Here is a 17,509-nt window from a genome sequence, read left to right as displayed (position 1 = left end):
ACATTTTAAGCTTATTAAAAAGATTTCTTCATTAACAGATAATGCTGGTATGAAACTAATCTCAAGTTGAATAGGAAACGTTTGCTTCATTTGTCTAAAAATAAAACTTTGAAGGCTTTTATTTTTTGCTTCCTTGACAAAAATGAATGTAGAGGAATTTGTGGCTCATGCAACAAATGTGAATTGTCGTATGGGAAAAAAGACATGTAGAGTTCTCATTACCGGCGGAGATGATCATAAAGTTAATATTTGGTCAATTGGAAAACCCTCTTCTCTAATGGTAAGTTGTTTATGATTTTCCTCTTAGTTCCGTTCTTTCCAAGTTTAGCCTCGGATGGTCTCTTAAAGGCTAACAGTTTTTTTTGTTGCTTGAAATCACATTTTGGATTAATAGATGCCAATAAGGGTGAGTTTGTATCTCAAAAAATGATTAAGGGTATGGTAACATGCATGTTAATGTGCAGTCTCTATGTGGTCATACAAGTCCGGTGGAATCTTTAGCTTTTGACTCTGCAGAAGTCTTGGTGCATGCTGGATCATCTACTGGTGGGATAAAGCTTTGGGATCTGGAAGAAACAAAGAGTGAGTCTTTGATTCCTCCTTAGGAAATGTTAATTGCCTTCTCTATCAGTTAGACGTCGAATGATAACAGTGTCATGGTGGGAGTTTTTTAAACATAAAGAACAATGTTGGATAAGTTATTTCACAGCTCGAACCTACTTTTGAACTTTCAGTCGTTTAAAACATGGAATGTCTGGATAACCGGCTTTTATTCCAAACTGAAATTAAGAATCAACTTGTAAAATGCTTGATGTTGTTCTTGAAGTGTAGTGATTCGCGGACTTACCGGACACAGATCTAATTGCACTGCCTTGGAATTCCATCCATTTGGTGAGTTCTTTGCATCTGGTTCCATGGACGCAAATCTAAAGGTTTGGGATATCAGAAAGAAGGGATGCATTCATCGTACAAGGGCCATACTAGAGGCGATAGTATGATTAGATTCACTCCTGATGGCCGCTGGGTAGTTTCTGGTGGATTTGATAATGTTGTAAAGGTAAAATAGGAACCTTACCATTATCCGTGTTGAATGAGTCATCAATTCTATTTATCTAATCATTTCACATTTGTATCCTGTCACTACTGAAAAGGTGTGGGATCTTACTGCTGGAAAACTCTTGAATGAGTTTAAGTTTCATGAAGGCATATTCGCACCATAGACTTCCATCCTCTTGAGTTTCTCTTAGCCACAGGTGAGTCTTTGACTTCAGTACAAATCAGTTGATTTATTATAGTTTCATTTTCCTTTTTTCTGCATTGTGTGTCATTTCATGCTTGATGAAATTTTTTTTCAGGTTAAGGTGGGATAAACTTCCTTAACTTGCTGCAATGATCAAATCTTTTTCAGTAAGCTTTTAACTATTAGATCGGGAAAATGACATGGCTGTCCATGTATCATGCATAAATTTTCTGTAAATATATTGAAAATTCAGACTTCAAATTTGTTCCTTTTATCATATTGTTTGTGGAACTTGTATTTTTTTTTTTTTGGAATTGTTTACTATCTTGAAATCAATGTGTTATTGGGAGTATCATAATTGATGGACCGACCACAATTTTCAGGTTCAGCAGATAGAACAGTTAAATTCTGGGATTTAGAAACCTTTGAACTGATTGGATCTACGAGATCTGAGGTATATAAGCTTATTTGTCTCCAAGCTACAAGCGTAGAAGCTTGCACTTCCTTCTTTGTCGCAATCCCCTCTGCCCAATATTCTGATTTTATGTTAGAATGAGTCGTTTACTTTATTTATTAATTTGAGGGAGGAAGAGAAAGAAGTCATAGAGGGTTATGATTATTGATTTTCCTTAACATATATATTGATAGAATCGTTAGCTAAATAAGTTACAAACAAATTTTTAAGAATATTCTGATGTCCCACTACATTTGAACTTCAAAACTACTATTCCAATGAAAACGATCAAGATTTGAAACTGCAAAACGTTACAAGCGCAAAACTTGGATGCAGCTCCAAGCTAATCAACAGCCATGGCTTCAGAGTCCCCATTGGCATCTTCCATACCATGCTTCTGCTCTTCAGTCACCATTCTCATCTCCTCAATCAAATTCTTCTGTTCCTCTTCTATGGTATTTTGCAACTCATCCACCACAATGCTGTGTAGAATGGTTGGAAAACCTATTCTATTATACCCTTCACTTAATGTTTGAACCTAATGTTTCTGCATTAGAGGCATATTGTATGGTTTAATTGACATGGTTACTTTTTCGTGCTCCTGCAAACTTTCCAAGTATGAGAAACTTATTCTCTTACTTTAAAGGAAAAGAAAAATGTAAAAAGAGAGTATCATTACTTATAATAACCCTTTTTCATTGTAGTTTTATATGTTCATTCTTTTCAGGCTACTGGGGTTCGCTCAATTGCCTTTCATTCTGATGGGAGAACCTTATTCTGTGGAGCCGGTGATGGTTTGAAGGTTTTACCCTCTGTTGTAAAACCAGTCTGATCCTATCTGAATTAAGCAAAAATCTGAATTTTTGTTGTCATAACTGTAGGTTTATTCGTGGGAGCCAGTAGTTTGCCATGATTCTTTTGATAGGGATGGTCAACACTTGGCGACCTTTGCATCAATGAAAGCAAACTTTTAGGTTGCTCGTATTATCAAAATACTGTTGGAGTTTGGGCAGCTGATGTAGCGGTATTTACAATCATTCTTTTCATACCTTGCATTCCCTTGTGTTGGTTCAATTCTGAGCTGCAGCCCTTTAGTTCTGAACCTAATTGACAGTTAGTGGTCATACCTTCCTAAATGCATTGTTTGCACATGTCTCAGCATATTGAGCCATACGGAAGAAATGATCAAACGGAGAAGAAATTTAGTCTTGAGAGAAGTTATTCTTCGGTGAAAGCAGGTAGTGCCATGAGGTCTACTTTGGGATCACGACCCTTCTCCCTGATTGTGAGACAAAGGAAATAAAGAATATATATATTGACAGTAAGTTTACTTTTCAGTTGTTTTTATTATTTCTACTGGTTATTCTACCTACTTCTACTTTGTTGGTACGGTCAATATCCGCCATCTTTGTGGAGTTTGATAGCAACCCTGATGACAAATGTGAAAATAAATTTATTTTCGAAATAGAAATTTTTTCTAAAAGTTCTGAATCTATATTTTTCTTTGACATGATGTTCCCACTTCTGTAAAAAGCTGCTGGCAGTAATCCTATTGTCAAACAGAAAGATGGCTCTTTGAATTCACCTAAAAAAGTGTTGTCACTCCCAGTGGATGCCTGTGAAATAAGTAATCTGGAAACAGAGAAGCCGAGTCTGGGAACAGAAGTTAATGCTAAATCTAATGGACAATCGGGTAAAAAGTCTTTTATCACACCTAGTGTGGTTCCACGGGTGAATCCTATTGTTAAAGACTCAAAACAATTCTGAAAAAGAATCCATCAGCTTTTCAAGGACAAAACCAGGCATGCTGCTCAAACCAGCTCATGATAAAAGACCATCTGTCAACAAGTTCGAGGTTGAAAAGCTGTCACTTACAGTTGAATCAGGAAGTCTCCGCAGTATAAAAAGTGGGTTAGACAGTGAAAAGGATATGAATTCTCAAACTAGGCTTGTATCAGAAGATGGAGCTAGAAAATCCTGTGATGAAAAGGATTCAAACATCAAGGGTGATATAGAGAAATCTGAAAAGGTGTCATCAACACTGTCACCCCCTAATCAAGAAACTTGTAAGCTCCATTCTACAACATGTTATAATTTTATCCAAGTCAGTTATACTTATGGCCATACATTTGTACGTTAGAAGTTCATGGTTTGTGATTAGTTTCTTCTTACATTGTCAGATGATGAATCCCTTACTTGCATCAAAGATTCAAACTCAGTCAAGATTGTCAGAGGAGGTGTGCTCTTACTTCCCTGTTAACTCTTCTACGTATCAAATTGGATGTATTTTGATCCTTATAAATTTCTGTGTTGGCAGTGGCTTTTGTTTCATGTAGAACACGCACTCTGGTTGAGAAGTTCGAACGAAGAGAGAGATTAAGCAGCCGTGATGATCCGGTAACTAATAGTACTCCTCCCCCGGTACCTGAAACAGATAGAATACTGGCCATGAGGTAAGTTAATTGTATTTTTTTCTCGTAGTTTTTTCAATCATTGCATGATCCAGATATTAGAAACCCGTTGAAACCAAGTTGGACAGGCTTACTTGTCATGTTTTTATGACCGAATTAAATATAATTCTCATGTTTTTGTCTAACAGAAAGCTGAGACACAAATCTCGGAGACAAAATCAGTCTCTGCCAATGATGCCATCCAGAGAGGAAGTCAAATTTCTAGAATGGGATCAACTTCAAGTTGTGAGTGAAGTATTACTGATATTCAGATTTCTAGAGGGGAAGCAACTCCCACTTCTGATGGGCTCTTTACCGGAGATCAAATTTCTAGAGGAGAATTAACCTTCACCCCTGATAGGATCATTACCAGAAACCAAACTTATAGACAGGGATCAACCATCACTCCTGAGAGGATCATTATTGGAAAGCAAATTTCTAGAAGAGAATCAGACTTGGCATCTAGCGTCGTCATTACTGGAAATCAATTTTCTAGAAGGGAATCAAATTCGGCATCTAGTGGCGCCATTACTGGAAATCAAATTTCTAGATCAAAATCAACCTCTGCTTATAATGTGATCATTACTGGAAATCAAACCAGAAGGGAATCAACTTCCATTGCAAGTGAGGTATTTTCTAGAAATCAACTTTCGAGAAGGGAAGCAACCTCTGCTAATGATAGAAGTGGACCAAATGGTACAATTACTGATAATCAAATTTCTAGGATGGGATTAAGTTCTGCTACCAATGAGAATATTACTATCGTTGAAAGTTACAAAAAGGGCATATCAATCACTTCTGATGATGTAAACATAACCGAGAGTCTAATGAAAACTCATGATATATTCTTAAGCACTCTTAGGTCACGCTTGACAAAATTACAGGTAAACTTAGCTGTCAGTGGATTTAATTGGTGGATGCATTGTAACTGTTGCTAATGTATCAAATTATTGAAAGATGTGAGCTTGTTTGCACAAACAATGGATTTTAGAATATTATATCATTATTATGGTTTAGAAGGGTGCATTTGAATTTAAAAACCTGTGACGGGTGACAAATTTAAGTTTAGTAAAAAGAACAAGGGAAAAGGAATCTCCATCGTGTTTCAGTATTTTGTTTGCCTCTTACATGTATGTATGTATGTATGTGTATATATATATATATATATATTCATTCTTTGATTGGTTTTCTGAATTGATTTTTTGGTGAACTATAGGTGGTGAGACACTTTTGGGAAAAGAAACATTAGAGGTGCAATTGGTGCCCTGCGGAAACTGCCAGATCATTCTGTATGTATTTATGGGAAGATTTCATGAATTGATTTCTTAGCACCTAAAGGTTTGTCATCCATATTCTCTCCTACTTATACTCGGTTACATCCGGAACAGGGTCAAGCAGATGCAATCGGTGTTCTTATGGAAAAATGGAGATTCTCACCTTAGATCTGTTTTCTGGCCTCCTTAGTCCTTCCTGTGCTTATGGGCTTATTAGATAGTGAAACGGAAAGGTAATTTTCACATCAAAGTTCTAGTTCTTGGTATTGTTTGTTATTGTACTCCATCCATTTCTGTTAAAACATAACTTTTCATCCCTTGAACAATAAAATAATGGAGGTGGCATCAGGACATAAAACCGCATTCCTACTTATGACTTATGATGTTCGTACCGGTTTTTGCTTCTTCTGATCTAAATATACAGGCATGTAAATATCTCATTGGATATGCTCCTGAAGCTTGTAGCAGTCTTTGGTCCAATGATACACTCAACTGTTTCGGCCCCACGTGTTGTTGGTGTTGATCTGCATGCTGAGAAAAGGTGCTGTTATACCTATTTATGGATATATATGCTTCTCAGTTTCTCATCTATTGTGGATTTGTAGAAGTGCTATGAACTAATTGTTTTTGAAAATTTGAACACAGGCGAGAGTGCTGCAATCATTGTTTTATGCAGCTGCAAAAGATTAAGAAACTTCTTCCCTCACTCCTAAGGTTAGATGCTTAAACGATTTAGCAACGTATCCCATTTCTTAATCACGATAACTCGATATCCATATCATTCGGGTGATGAAACCTTGAGTCGCCTAAGTGCTTGTTAAGCAAGCAGCCAATATGAGCAAACTTCTGTGATGCTATAGGAGAGGTGGCGTTGTAGACAATCGTTTTTGTCCGGGTCTACAAAAATATTATATTATATTATTATTATTGTTATCATTAGTATCATTAATATTATTAGTATTTTTTACATTTACATATCACATTTTGTGCAGGCCTTGAAGCCCACCATTACAAGCAGATCCAATTACCCCAGCCAGCTCAATAACTGCAAGCCCACCCGGTTCCAAGATGACCCAACAGCCATACATTCAACCCATCCCAAGCCTACCCGAACCGACCCGGTTCAGCAACCCACCAAGCTTTCAACCCAAAGGAAACCCGAACCGGCCAACCCTAAATTTTTTAGGGTTTCTTGTCATCCAGCCGCCACCAGCAACTGTTTAACTCTCCAGTCGGCGCGTACTCTCCACCTCTCGTGCCCCCGTCCCGTGAGCTGCCGCCGTTGCTTCCCAAGCCGCCGCCGAGTGCTTCCCGAGCCGATCAGAGCCCATCCCTCGAACAGTGACCACATCGATCACCTTCAGTCAGCCGAAAATCAAATCCAAGTCAGAAAATCAGAGAAAAATAAAGAAAACAAGTCCAAAAGAGATCTAGCCTCTGTCACAACATTATCTCCTGGGGCAGCAACATCAGATTAAGGGAAAAGCAAACCAAGCAAGAGGACATCCATCAGATTAAAAACAAAGATATCAAGAGTTTCAAAAAAAAAAGCTACGGAGGAGAAGGGGATTCGTGGAAAAAGAAAAAACCGAGAGAGAAAGAAAGCAAAGGGGAGGGAGCCCATTCGAAACCACAACAAAATAAAAACCAAAAATAAAGAAAGGTGTCTCACCGTGGTTCAAGGCCGTGGAAGCCCAAAGGCCGCCGTGTTCTCTGTTTCTAGAAGGTAATAACCTAGATCTAGAGGTTTAGGGTTGGTTTTAGGGTAGGTGGTGTGGTTTTCGGGTTGAGGGTAAAAAAGGGTATTTTGAGGGTAGTTGTGTCGATCCGGTCGCCGTACTCCGCCGTAAATGCCATCGGCGGCGGCGAACTTTTCTTCCCCGATGAGGGGAATTCGAGAGAGTTTCAAACTTTCTATCTGGTTTTATTGTCTGAAACAAAGAGAAATGAGAAATGAGAAATGAGAAATGAGAAATGAGAAATGAATGATAGAAAGGGCCTCAGTTTGGGTTTAAGTAGCCAAACCAAAACGCTTCTGTTTTGGCACCCCACATTCTCCGTGTTTTCACATTGGGGGAAAATTGCATTTTAGGCCCCCACATTTATAATGTCCTTTTATTAGCCATTTAATAAAGTTCCGTTTTATTTTATTTTGAGCACTATTGTTTCTTTATTTGTGTTTTAGTCCCGTTCTTACTTATTCTGCTATTATGGTCAATGTTTGACTTTGGCTATTGTATTTATAATAATTTCATTTTGATCACTAGTTTGTGTGTTGTTTATTTTTTGTTGGTTATTTGAATTTGCTACCATATTTTCAAATATTCTATTTTAGTCATTGTTTGACATTTGATTTAATTATTATTTAGTCCTTCATGTTTCTGGTTTATGTTATTTTAGTTTGTAAATGCTATTTATGGGTTATTTACATTTCTAGTACTTACAATATTTAATATTTTTGATTGGAGTTCTAATTTGTACATATTACTGTTTAGTCCCTTATGCTTCTGTTTTGATATTTTAATCCTTTAAATGTCTATTTTTTGTTATTTTAGTCACTTATGTTTTTATTTTTATTATTTAGCCCTTTAAGTTTCAATATTTTTTATTTTAGTCCTTTAACTTTCTATTTTTTTATTTTAGTCCTTTAAATTTATGTTTTTACTATTTTAGCCTCTCAAGATTCTGTTAAGCATATTTTAGTCCCTTAAATGATTAGTTTTGGTATTTTAGTTTGGTTTGTAATGTTTGTTGGTTTTTATTTAATCCTTTATGTTATAAAGTATGATTAATTTATATCTTAAACATATCATATCTGTATACATATCTATTTTAGTCCAACGTTGGTAATTGTGTTATACATGTACATATTTATTTATATATGTTAATTTATGTTTTTTTATTTTGGTTCTTATATATTTTAATATATGTTGATTTTAAGCTATTAATTTGTACTCCTCTATTTGTCATTATTTGAATGTTTTTCAAGAACACCAATTTGTAGATTGAGCGTGAAAAGCTTCACTTGGTCGAAGTGATGCGAACTGATACGACACTTTAACAAAATGTGAACTTGAAATCAATTAACTTTATTTTGTTAATTCATTTTGTATTTTAAATCGAACAACAAAATGCATGTCTCTCTAAATAAAAATTTATTTTATTTCTCGCAAAAGGTCGATAGTCAATTTATATTCGATTTGTATTTTAAAATCAATGAGGACGGAATATTCTTTAACAATGAAAAATAGTTGAAATAATTTTCCCGATGGAGGATTGCAAATTTCAAGATTTTTTATCGAGTTAAAGGATTTTCTTTAAATAGTTAATTCGAAGCAAATTAATTATATTTAATAAATGGATCATATTTTAATTTTATATTCGATTTATGATTTCTACCATTTATGACGATGTGTAAGCGACACAGTATCAATTTTGGGCGCTGTGGGGGTGCTAATCTTTCCCCACGCGTAACCGACTCCCGAACCCGTTTTAATTGAATCTTTGTAAACGCATACCAACTTTTTGTCTTAAAAATGATTTTTTTAAAATTGTTTTTGAAAGACGTTTTTAGGTATTCGACCTACCTAACTCTAAAGATCTATGGAGACTCTATCTAATTTATTCCAAATCAATTCAAAATAAAAAAATTTCCAAAATAAAAAGTCATAATTGTTTTTTTAAATAACATTTAATTGTTTTACAAAAAAATGGTTATGACAACTTGGCGACTCTGCGGGGGACCTTTTTTTAGAGAGTCAGGCTGTAAGTCGCTTACACATTGTCATTGTGGTGGAAATTATGAGTTCAAGTCTTTAGTTAATTTATGATATGTTTATTGAAGTTTTTAATTGCTTCATTTTTAAGTGTCAGACTAACATTTTACTTTTTTTGCTTTCAACTCTGTCCAAGTTTTTGTCGAGTTTTTTTCTTTTCCTTTTGAGTCGAAGGTTTGTATGCTCCTCACACACATCACATACATTTGCATAACATAAGCTCTAGACACGAGCTTCAATCCAAATAAGTCGAGGTGAATGCTTTACTCTCGTAAGAATTTATTCTTCGTATGAGTTTTAGCAAATAACTCACGGGATACATACCTTATACCTTCGTAGGGATTTATTCCTCGTATGGGTATAAGGCAGTGAATCCCCTTGAATTGAACTCGTTCTGTTTGAAACCTGTAATGGGTGAGGATCGAGGGTTTGGTATCCCAAGGGGGCACCGACATTAAGGATAATTCGAGTACCCTTTTCCTGTTAGAGCCGAAACCATGCATATAGTGAACCGTAGAACGGTCACCCTAGGCATAGCTATATAGAACTTCTATCCGTTAGTAGGTACCCAAACTAAGTGTACACAAAGGATGAGCATTTATAAACCCTTATTTGTTGTTTTAAGCTCATAGAATATATTTTATTTTTGAATAAAAGCATGCGAACTAGATACCATGCGGTTAGGATCAATTTCTTGAAAAATCATTTTGGGTAGATATCATGTCCAGGTAGGATCACTATCTAATAAAGCATGTTCGGGTAGATATCATGACGGGGTAGGTGTAATATTCATCTTTGAATAACATTTTTATCTGTATCGATTATCTCACGTGTACTAACTAATTTCTTTTCTTGTGTTTGTGTACACTAACTTATTTCTTTTATTTGTGTCATTTTTCATCTTTCTTTGCATTGCATTGCATCGTCATGATATTCGAGAGAAAATGTTCACAAGAAGAGATAAAAATTTTCAATCAAGTGGTCGCTTACACAGACATGAACCGGGAGTTAAAAGAAGTTCATATAGTCCAAGAATGAGACTTGCTCAAATATTGTGCAACATTTAAGAGTAAAATGATAATCCACTAATCCAAGGAGTAATCCAGTACTAGAGTCTTATCTACGAGCATTCCATCGCTAACCAACAAAGAGTGAAGTACTAACTTTAGCACCGCTAGGGCATTAACGGAGTCAGATTACAGAAAGCTTGAGGGTCATCGTTTTCGAAGACAAAGATCCGAAATGAAGCAGTGATCCACTTCATACTCAACATCTAAGAGAAGGCATGTTTGTAAAATGGATTGTCTTGTAATGTGAAGGTTTTTATCTTTGGTGAAAATTGTTCTAAGATATTCATAGTTGGGATCAATATTTTTGCATATGCATTTGTATATTTGCATTTTACATCTGCATTTCATTCATTCAAGAATTTTCACATACATCATTCATTAAAACATGGAATTATTCTTGGAGGATTCGATGAAGTGGTTCTAACCACATTGAGAATAGAAGCAAGATGCTGAAATTAGTACGGTGGGAGCCTGTTCGGCTGGTTGCAGGGTTGAACCTTCCAAGATGATCTGAGAAAAAAGTTCTCATATCCTGAGGTCTATGATGTTGATATCACATAGGAAGCTCTACACATTCCGCTGAAAACTGTAACGCACTGAAGCGCAAGATCCAGAACCTGATGGATTCAGGGGCATGAACAATCGAAAAAAGATATTGCACTAAGATCATTGTTTTGTTTGAACTCGTTTTTGTTCTTTCTTTAATATTTGCTTAAATATTTTTAATATTTGATGGTTGAATTTATGCTACCTTCTATGGTTAAATAATTGAATGAGCTTTAATCTTGAGTTCTTCGAATATCGAATTAGTTACATATTCTTTTAATTCTTCAAGAACTATAAATTTTTGACATATGGCAAGATTAGACCTTTCTTATACCATTTAAAACCCCAAAATAAAATCTCTCGAGTATTTACCCAAAATAATTCATGGTCACTATCAAAAGACCAAATTTTGACATTATCCATCTTTGAGACTTTGAAATATTACCTTTATCTTTTTTTAGACCCAAAAGTCATACACATACCTTTCTTTAAGCCAATAAAGTCAACATCATCTTCTTAGACGCAAAACCAAAATTTTCTACCAATAAAACCTAAAGGCATTAAGTACAAAATGTTTACTTGAACATGAACCTTCTTTTGAGAAGACAACGTGGGGCATATCACATCAAGTTTCTGAAGATGAGCTTGTACAATTGAGACACGCTGAGAGGAAGAAGCATAGAAAATAAAAATTAATTCAAAATAATTTTATCATGCATTAAATACATTTTTCATGTGAATAAAAATCAATCCTGAAAATCTATCCCCTAGGGATACCTCTTCTGCAACGTCTTTCGTGTATGAAATGATGAACAACATTCTTTCATTATCCCTTCACAACAGGAGAAAATATATATATCTTGTGTCCCTATTTGAGCCTGAATGATATTTTCTTCTGATTCAACCCTAATCAAGGATCACCCTCCACATTGGGGGGCAAAGTGGAGGAAATCTGTTCGTATGAGTAAAGACATCGATTCAATGGAGATACCGAAAGGTGAACCAAATGCAGAGTGCAAAGATCAAATCAAAGCAAAGAGAAAAGCAAAGAAGAAAAAAAAAACAAAAGAAAAAACAAAGGAAAAAAGAGATGACAAGAAGCACAGAGACCCTTGAATCAAATGATGTATCTTGCTTCAAACCATGAGATTGATCAATCACAATCATTCCATAATCACTTCACCAGAAGATTATAGAACATACAGAGAAAATAGAAGACACATATGAGCGTATTCAAATTGAGTAAGACAAAGATTGAAGGCATCAGAATGAATTGATCTTTGGTTCAATTACCCTCAAACACTTGTTTGGGCCTTTTATCCCTTTCTTTCATAACCATGAACCATAGCCTACATTATGTGCTTTAAAAGTCCCTTCTAATCATACATGGATTTCTAAATAGAGAGACTATCTTTAGATCTCATCCCGCTTATCAGGATTAATCTATTATTTGCAAAAGGTTTTCTAAAATCTTTAATGCATGATAGAAAAAAATAACAAAGGGGGTTCATGACGTAAATTTTGAATAACGTCCTGAAACCAAAGGAGAATTCGAGTTGAAAACCAGAAAAGGCAGCTTGAATATAAAGACTGTGCAGCTATTGCATAGGAGGCGATCGCACACATCCCTTGATAAGGCATCGCACAACCCGAGTATGATCATGAGAGTTGGGAGTTAGAGAACACTTCTAATAGATGAGTATAGAAGATACTCCATCAGATTAGTGAACATCAAAGAAATAAGAATACCAAACTTTTGACCAAAAATAACAACTTGAGACATTTTATTCTCTCCTTACTTAACTATTTCTCAAAGATAGCAATAATCTTGACATTTGTCAAATAGCTATAATTTATTGAAAGATTAAAAGTGTAATTAATTCTTTGATATCCAATGAACTCTTGTTTTATGAGTTGTCAATTGTGAAACCTCGAAAAGGGCAATATTTTCAAACTTTTGATTAAAAAATTTTCAAAACTCTTTTAATAGATATTTTCACACTTTTGAAAATACAAGAAGAAGAAAAACGTTTTTCAAACAAGACAATCTCTCTGGAGTGGATCTTGGTAGTTGACATGTGGCTCTCAAACACAAAGCTCGTGCTTAGAATCAGTGCTGAAGCAAGAAACAATGAATGATGGGACATCTTTGGAGATTCAACATCGAATGTTGGGGCATCTTTGGGGATTCAACATCTTGATGTAAACGATCAGATCTTTTGAAGGCATTTCCTCCACCAGTAGGAATAAGCAGACTATCAGTATCCTTTGATGTTGTTTCTCTTGAAACAAAATTTTGTTTCTTTTGAGACGGTTTATTTTGAAGAAAAATCTTTGAGTATGTTTCTCTGGAAATAAAATTTTGTCTCTTTTCATATAGTTTCTTTTGAAGAAAAAAACCTTTGAGTCTCTTTCTTTGGAAACAAAATTTTGTCTCTCTTGAGACAATTTCTTTTGAAGGAAAATCTTTGAGTCTGTTTCTCTTGAAACAAAAGTCTTTGAGTATGTTTCTCATGAAACAAACATCTTTGAGATTGTTTCCCTTGAAACGAATTTTGTCTCCCTTGAGACATTTTCTTTTGAAACATCATCTTTGAATCGGTTTCCCTTAAAACCATTATCCCTAAAGATAGCCTACCGTCCTCATCAAGTAGGAACCGTGTCACCACTAGATAACTAGCCTTCCTAATCACGTAGGAATCGTGTTATTATCCCTAAAGATAGCCTGATTTCCTTATCACGTAGGAGCCGTGTCACCCCTAGATAATCAACTATCATTATCTCATAGGAACCGTGTTATCTTCCCTAAAAATGGTCTATCGTCCTCATCGCGTAGGAACCTTGTCATCCACCGACTAGACCTCCTCATCACGTATGAGCCGTATCACCCCTAGATAACCAATCGTCCTCATCGCGTAAGAACTGTGTTATTGCCCTTTCTAAAGATGGCCAGAACTCTTCATCACGTATGAGTCGTGTCATCCACCGACTAAATCTCCTCATCAGGTAGGAGCCATGTCACCCTTATATGACCAGAACTCTTCATCACGTATGAGCAGTGTCGTCCCCAAATCAAACACACTATCAAATTTCAAAACCAAAAAAAAAAAAGAGAATCAGACAAAAACTTGTTGTCTTTTTCGTCTTTGCCCTATTCTTGTTAACACAAGAATGTGCAAAGAGGGGCAGCTGTAGACAACTGTTTTTATCTGGGTATACACAAATATTATATTATATTATATTATTATTATTATTATTATATTATTATTATTATTATTATTATTATTATTATTATTATTATCATTAATATTATTAGTATTTTGTACAATTACATATCACATTTTATGCAGGTCCTGAAGCCCTACATTACAAGCAGATCTAATTACCCCAGCCATCCCAATGACTGCAATCCCACCCGTTTCCAAGATGACCCAACAACTATACATTCAACCCAACCCAGGCCTACCCGAACCGACCCGGTTCAACAACCCACTAGGCTTTCGACCTGAAGGAGACCCAAACTAGCCCATGATGCAACCCTAATTTTTTTAAGGTTTCTTTTCATCTAGTCGCCACCAGCAATTGTTTAACTCCCCAGTCGGCACGTGCTCTCCACCTCTCGTGCCCCCGTCGCGTGAGCCATCGCTGTTGCTTTCCAGGCCCCCGCCAAGTACTTCCCGAGCCGATTAGAGCCCATCTCTTATGTTGAAACAGTTTTTTTCTTAAAGAAGCGAGATTTCAAAAACCATACTATTTTTAATTATCTTCTTCATGATTGATTTTTAATTCAAAACAATGCGATTTTAGAAAACCTCTCGTTTCAAAAATTTGGGAATTCCTTTACGATAAAAAACATACAGTTCGATGAGTCGCCATCAATATTTGATTAGGGTGTGACTGGGCACCCAAAAATGTTTTGCCATTTTGAATAAAAATTAATTTCAATTAAAATGACAAATAGAGGTCTGTGTTACCAGAAAATGAGTTCGGGAGTCAGTTATGTGTGGGGAAGGATTAGCACCCCTACAACGCCCTAAATCGGTACCTAGCCGATTAATTAATGTATTTACAATGAAACTTACAAATTCGGATTTAACTTGGTTTATGATCCCTTAAAACAACAAAGATATGAATTTTATAATATTCAGAAGCACCAAACAAATCAAATTAAAATTACCAAGCCATTAGAACGATAAAGAATATTCGAATATTTAAAAACATTGAGACCAAATCTTTAGGAAAGTTCTAACGATCTTTTCTCAACAAATTTAAATAGCCGAACATTTATTTTTCTTTCATTCCCAAATCTTAAGGTGAAGAATCAAAATTTATTTAGGTGTCACTGACGGTATACACTCTTAATTTAAAATCATCGAAAATGACTATCTAGCGAGTTAAGAAAAGTCATTCCAACAATTTTAAATTAAAAGGGTATTACCCTTAATCCGATTATGTAACAAGGTCAGATGATGCACATGAGGCTAACATACATATCATGCAAAAATGATATCATGTGATCAACAATATTAATATACACAGAAAAAGGGCAACCATCGCATGGGATAAAACATTCGCACAACCTACCTATGTTTTTAGTAAAATAATATGATTTCACCGTTAGTTATACAATACATGCCCGATTAGTATTTATAAAATAATAAATCATGTTTACAAAATAATAAGTATAACCTAAATGGCATATATGCATATCATCGAAACATTGTGAAATTACATGAATCCTATATACCTATACATAATGCAATAAAATATACAAAGTAAATTGATGCAGGTTATATAACTGTACACGTGTTATTAATCAAAGTTGCAACAGATTATAAAAAAAGTAAACTATGAAACAACATTTAGGTTTACTAACCAAATAATCTATCATTATGTGTACTATCAGAAATGAATGTTATACGGTATACAAGACATGAAATATATATATATATACATAACAAAGCCACGAAAGATTTCACTAAACTTAAAAAAAAAACGTCATTATTAAATCCCAAAATAGCCAACAACTTAAAATATATTTGTTTTTACTTACAGAACTCAAAATATTAACTTGGAATAATAGAACCAAATACTGCTTGGACATATGCAACCAATTCCCCCTCCTTAGCAGCTCCATCAACCTACATTTATAGTTGCTTGCATTTGGATGTAGTGGTAAATTAGGTAAAATACCTAATGTTTGACTTATTTTAATGGCTTAGTGGATTTAATTTGGTTTTGGGTGGATTTGTTTATTTTTTAATGGATTTGATGTTTGAGTGGAATTTGGATAGATGGAAAAATGAGCTGTTAACAGTTGACCCCTCTTTTCCCATTCTTGTGTTAACAAGAATAGGGAAAAGACGAAGAGACAATGCATTTTTCGTCCAGTCAACTTCATGATTTGAAATATGATAAGGGATTTGTTCCGCTGACACTCAGGGAATATCAAATCTAAGGATGTTGATCCATTCCACTGTCACCCAGGAAATATTGAATCGAGGCAGATTTGTTCCATTGTCACTCATGGAATATCAAATCTTGAAAGAGAGGGATATGTTCCGCTTCTTCTAAGGGAATATCAGATCTGGGAAAGTTGATCCATTGAATTGGATAGACTTATTCCGCTGTCACTCAGGGAATATCAAATCTTGGAAGAGAGGGATATGTTTTGCTTCTTCTAAGGGAATATCAGATATTGGAAAGTTGATCCATTGAATCAGGGTAGACTTGTTTCGCTGTCACTCAGGGAATATCAAATATTAGAAGAGAGGGATTTGTTCCGCTTCTTTGAAAGGAATATCAGATTTGGGAAAGTTGATCCATTAGGATCGAACCTGAAAATTAAACATTAACCTTTGTTAGTATGTGTTTGAGGATTCGAAAACATCATACCTGAAAGTCTCGGGATGATAATTTTTTGGAAGAGATTTCTTTTGCGGAAGCTTGTCTTGCGATGACCAAACATGGAAATCCGAATTGGTTATTTCTATGTTGGTTCTTTACATCTCTGCCATTTTTTTTAAGAGAACATGCAAGCACTCATTATTATGCATTTTATGTCATGATCCTGTTTATGCCTAAAATGTGTGCAATGATGCAGTTATTTTAAGGGTATTTCTTTTCAAACGGGAATTTTCTTTTGTTAATGACCTTGTACTTCAGTCTGATTTGGGCACAAAAAATCAACAGCAGTTCATCTCGGTCGACAACCCTGGCTGGACACTCTTTGGTTGAGCCTGACTCTGATTCTCTTTACTCTTTGAACCCATGTGCTTCTCATGACCCGCTATTTGCGTGTATCACAGGGCTTTAACTTCTTGTGGCCTGACATTGCGTAAGCCTTATGCTAAAACTATTTTTAGCTTCAGAATATCTGCATTTTCCAAAATATTTTGTACAATAATGCACAATGATCTCATGTTTCCCGAGCTAATCTACATGTTTTTACTTTTAATCCGGATGCTTGCAACGCAGTTAAAAACATCATTTTATTTATAAATAAAGAGTTTTTTTGTGAATACATGGCAAACTTTTAACTGGAGTAATCAAAAGAAAATACAATAAGTGTCATCAGATATCAATAGTACGAATGGTTTTGAACTGGCACGCCATAAGAGGACCCGAGTGTAGCTTCTGTCAAGGGGATCTTGAGGATTGTGGTAATGCGTAAGGGTGTGAAGTTCCCCCAGTACTGCC

At 35.3% G+C, this 17,509-nt stretch overlaps 1 pseudogene; it reads left to right on the top strand.

Annotated features, from left to right (window-relative positions):
* Window positions 1–446: 446 nt before the first annotated feature.
* LOC120170749 lies at window positions 447–6,145 on the top strand (annotated as a pseudogene).
* Window positions 6,146–17,509: the final 11,364 nt, after the last annotated feature.

This window comes from Hibiscus syriacus, unplaced genomic scaffold (assembly GCF_006381635.1).
Source record: "Hibiscus syriacus cultivar Baekdansim isolate YM2019G1 unplaced genomic scaffold, ASM638163v2 tig00111792_pilon, whole genome shotgun sequence".
Lineage (NCBI taxonomy): Eukaryota > Viridiplantae > Streptophyta > Magnoliopsida > Malvales > Malvaceae > Hibiscus > Hibiscus syriacus.
The sequence above is the reverse complement of the archived record's forward strand: the minus strand, read 5'-3'. Positions and strand labels throughout refer to the sequence as shown.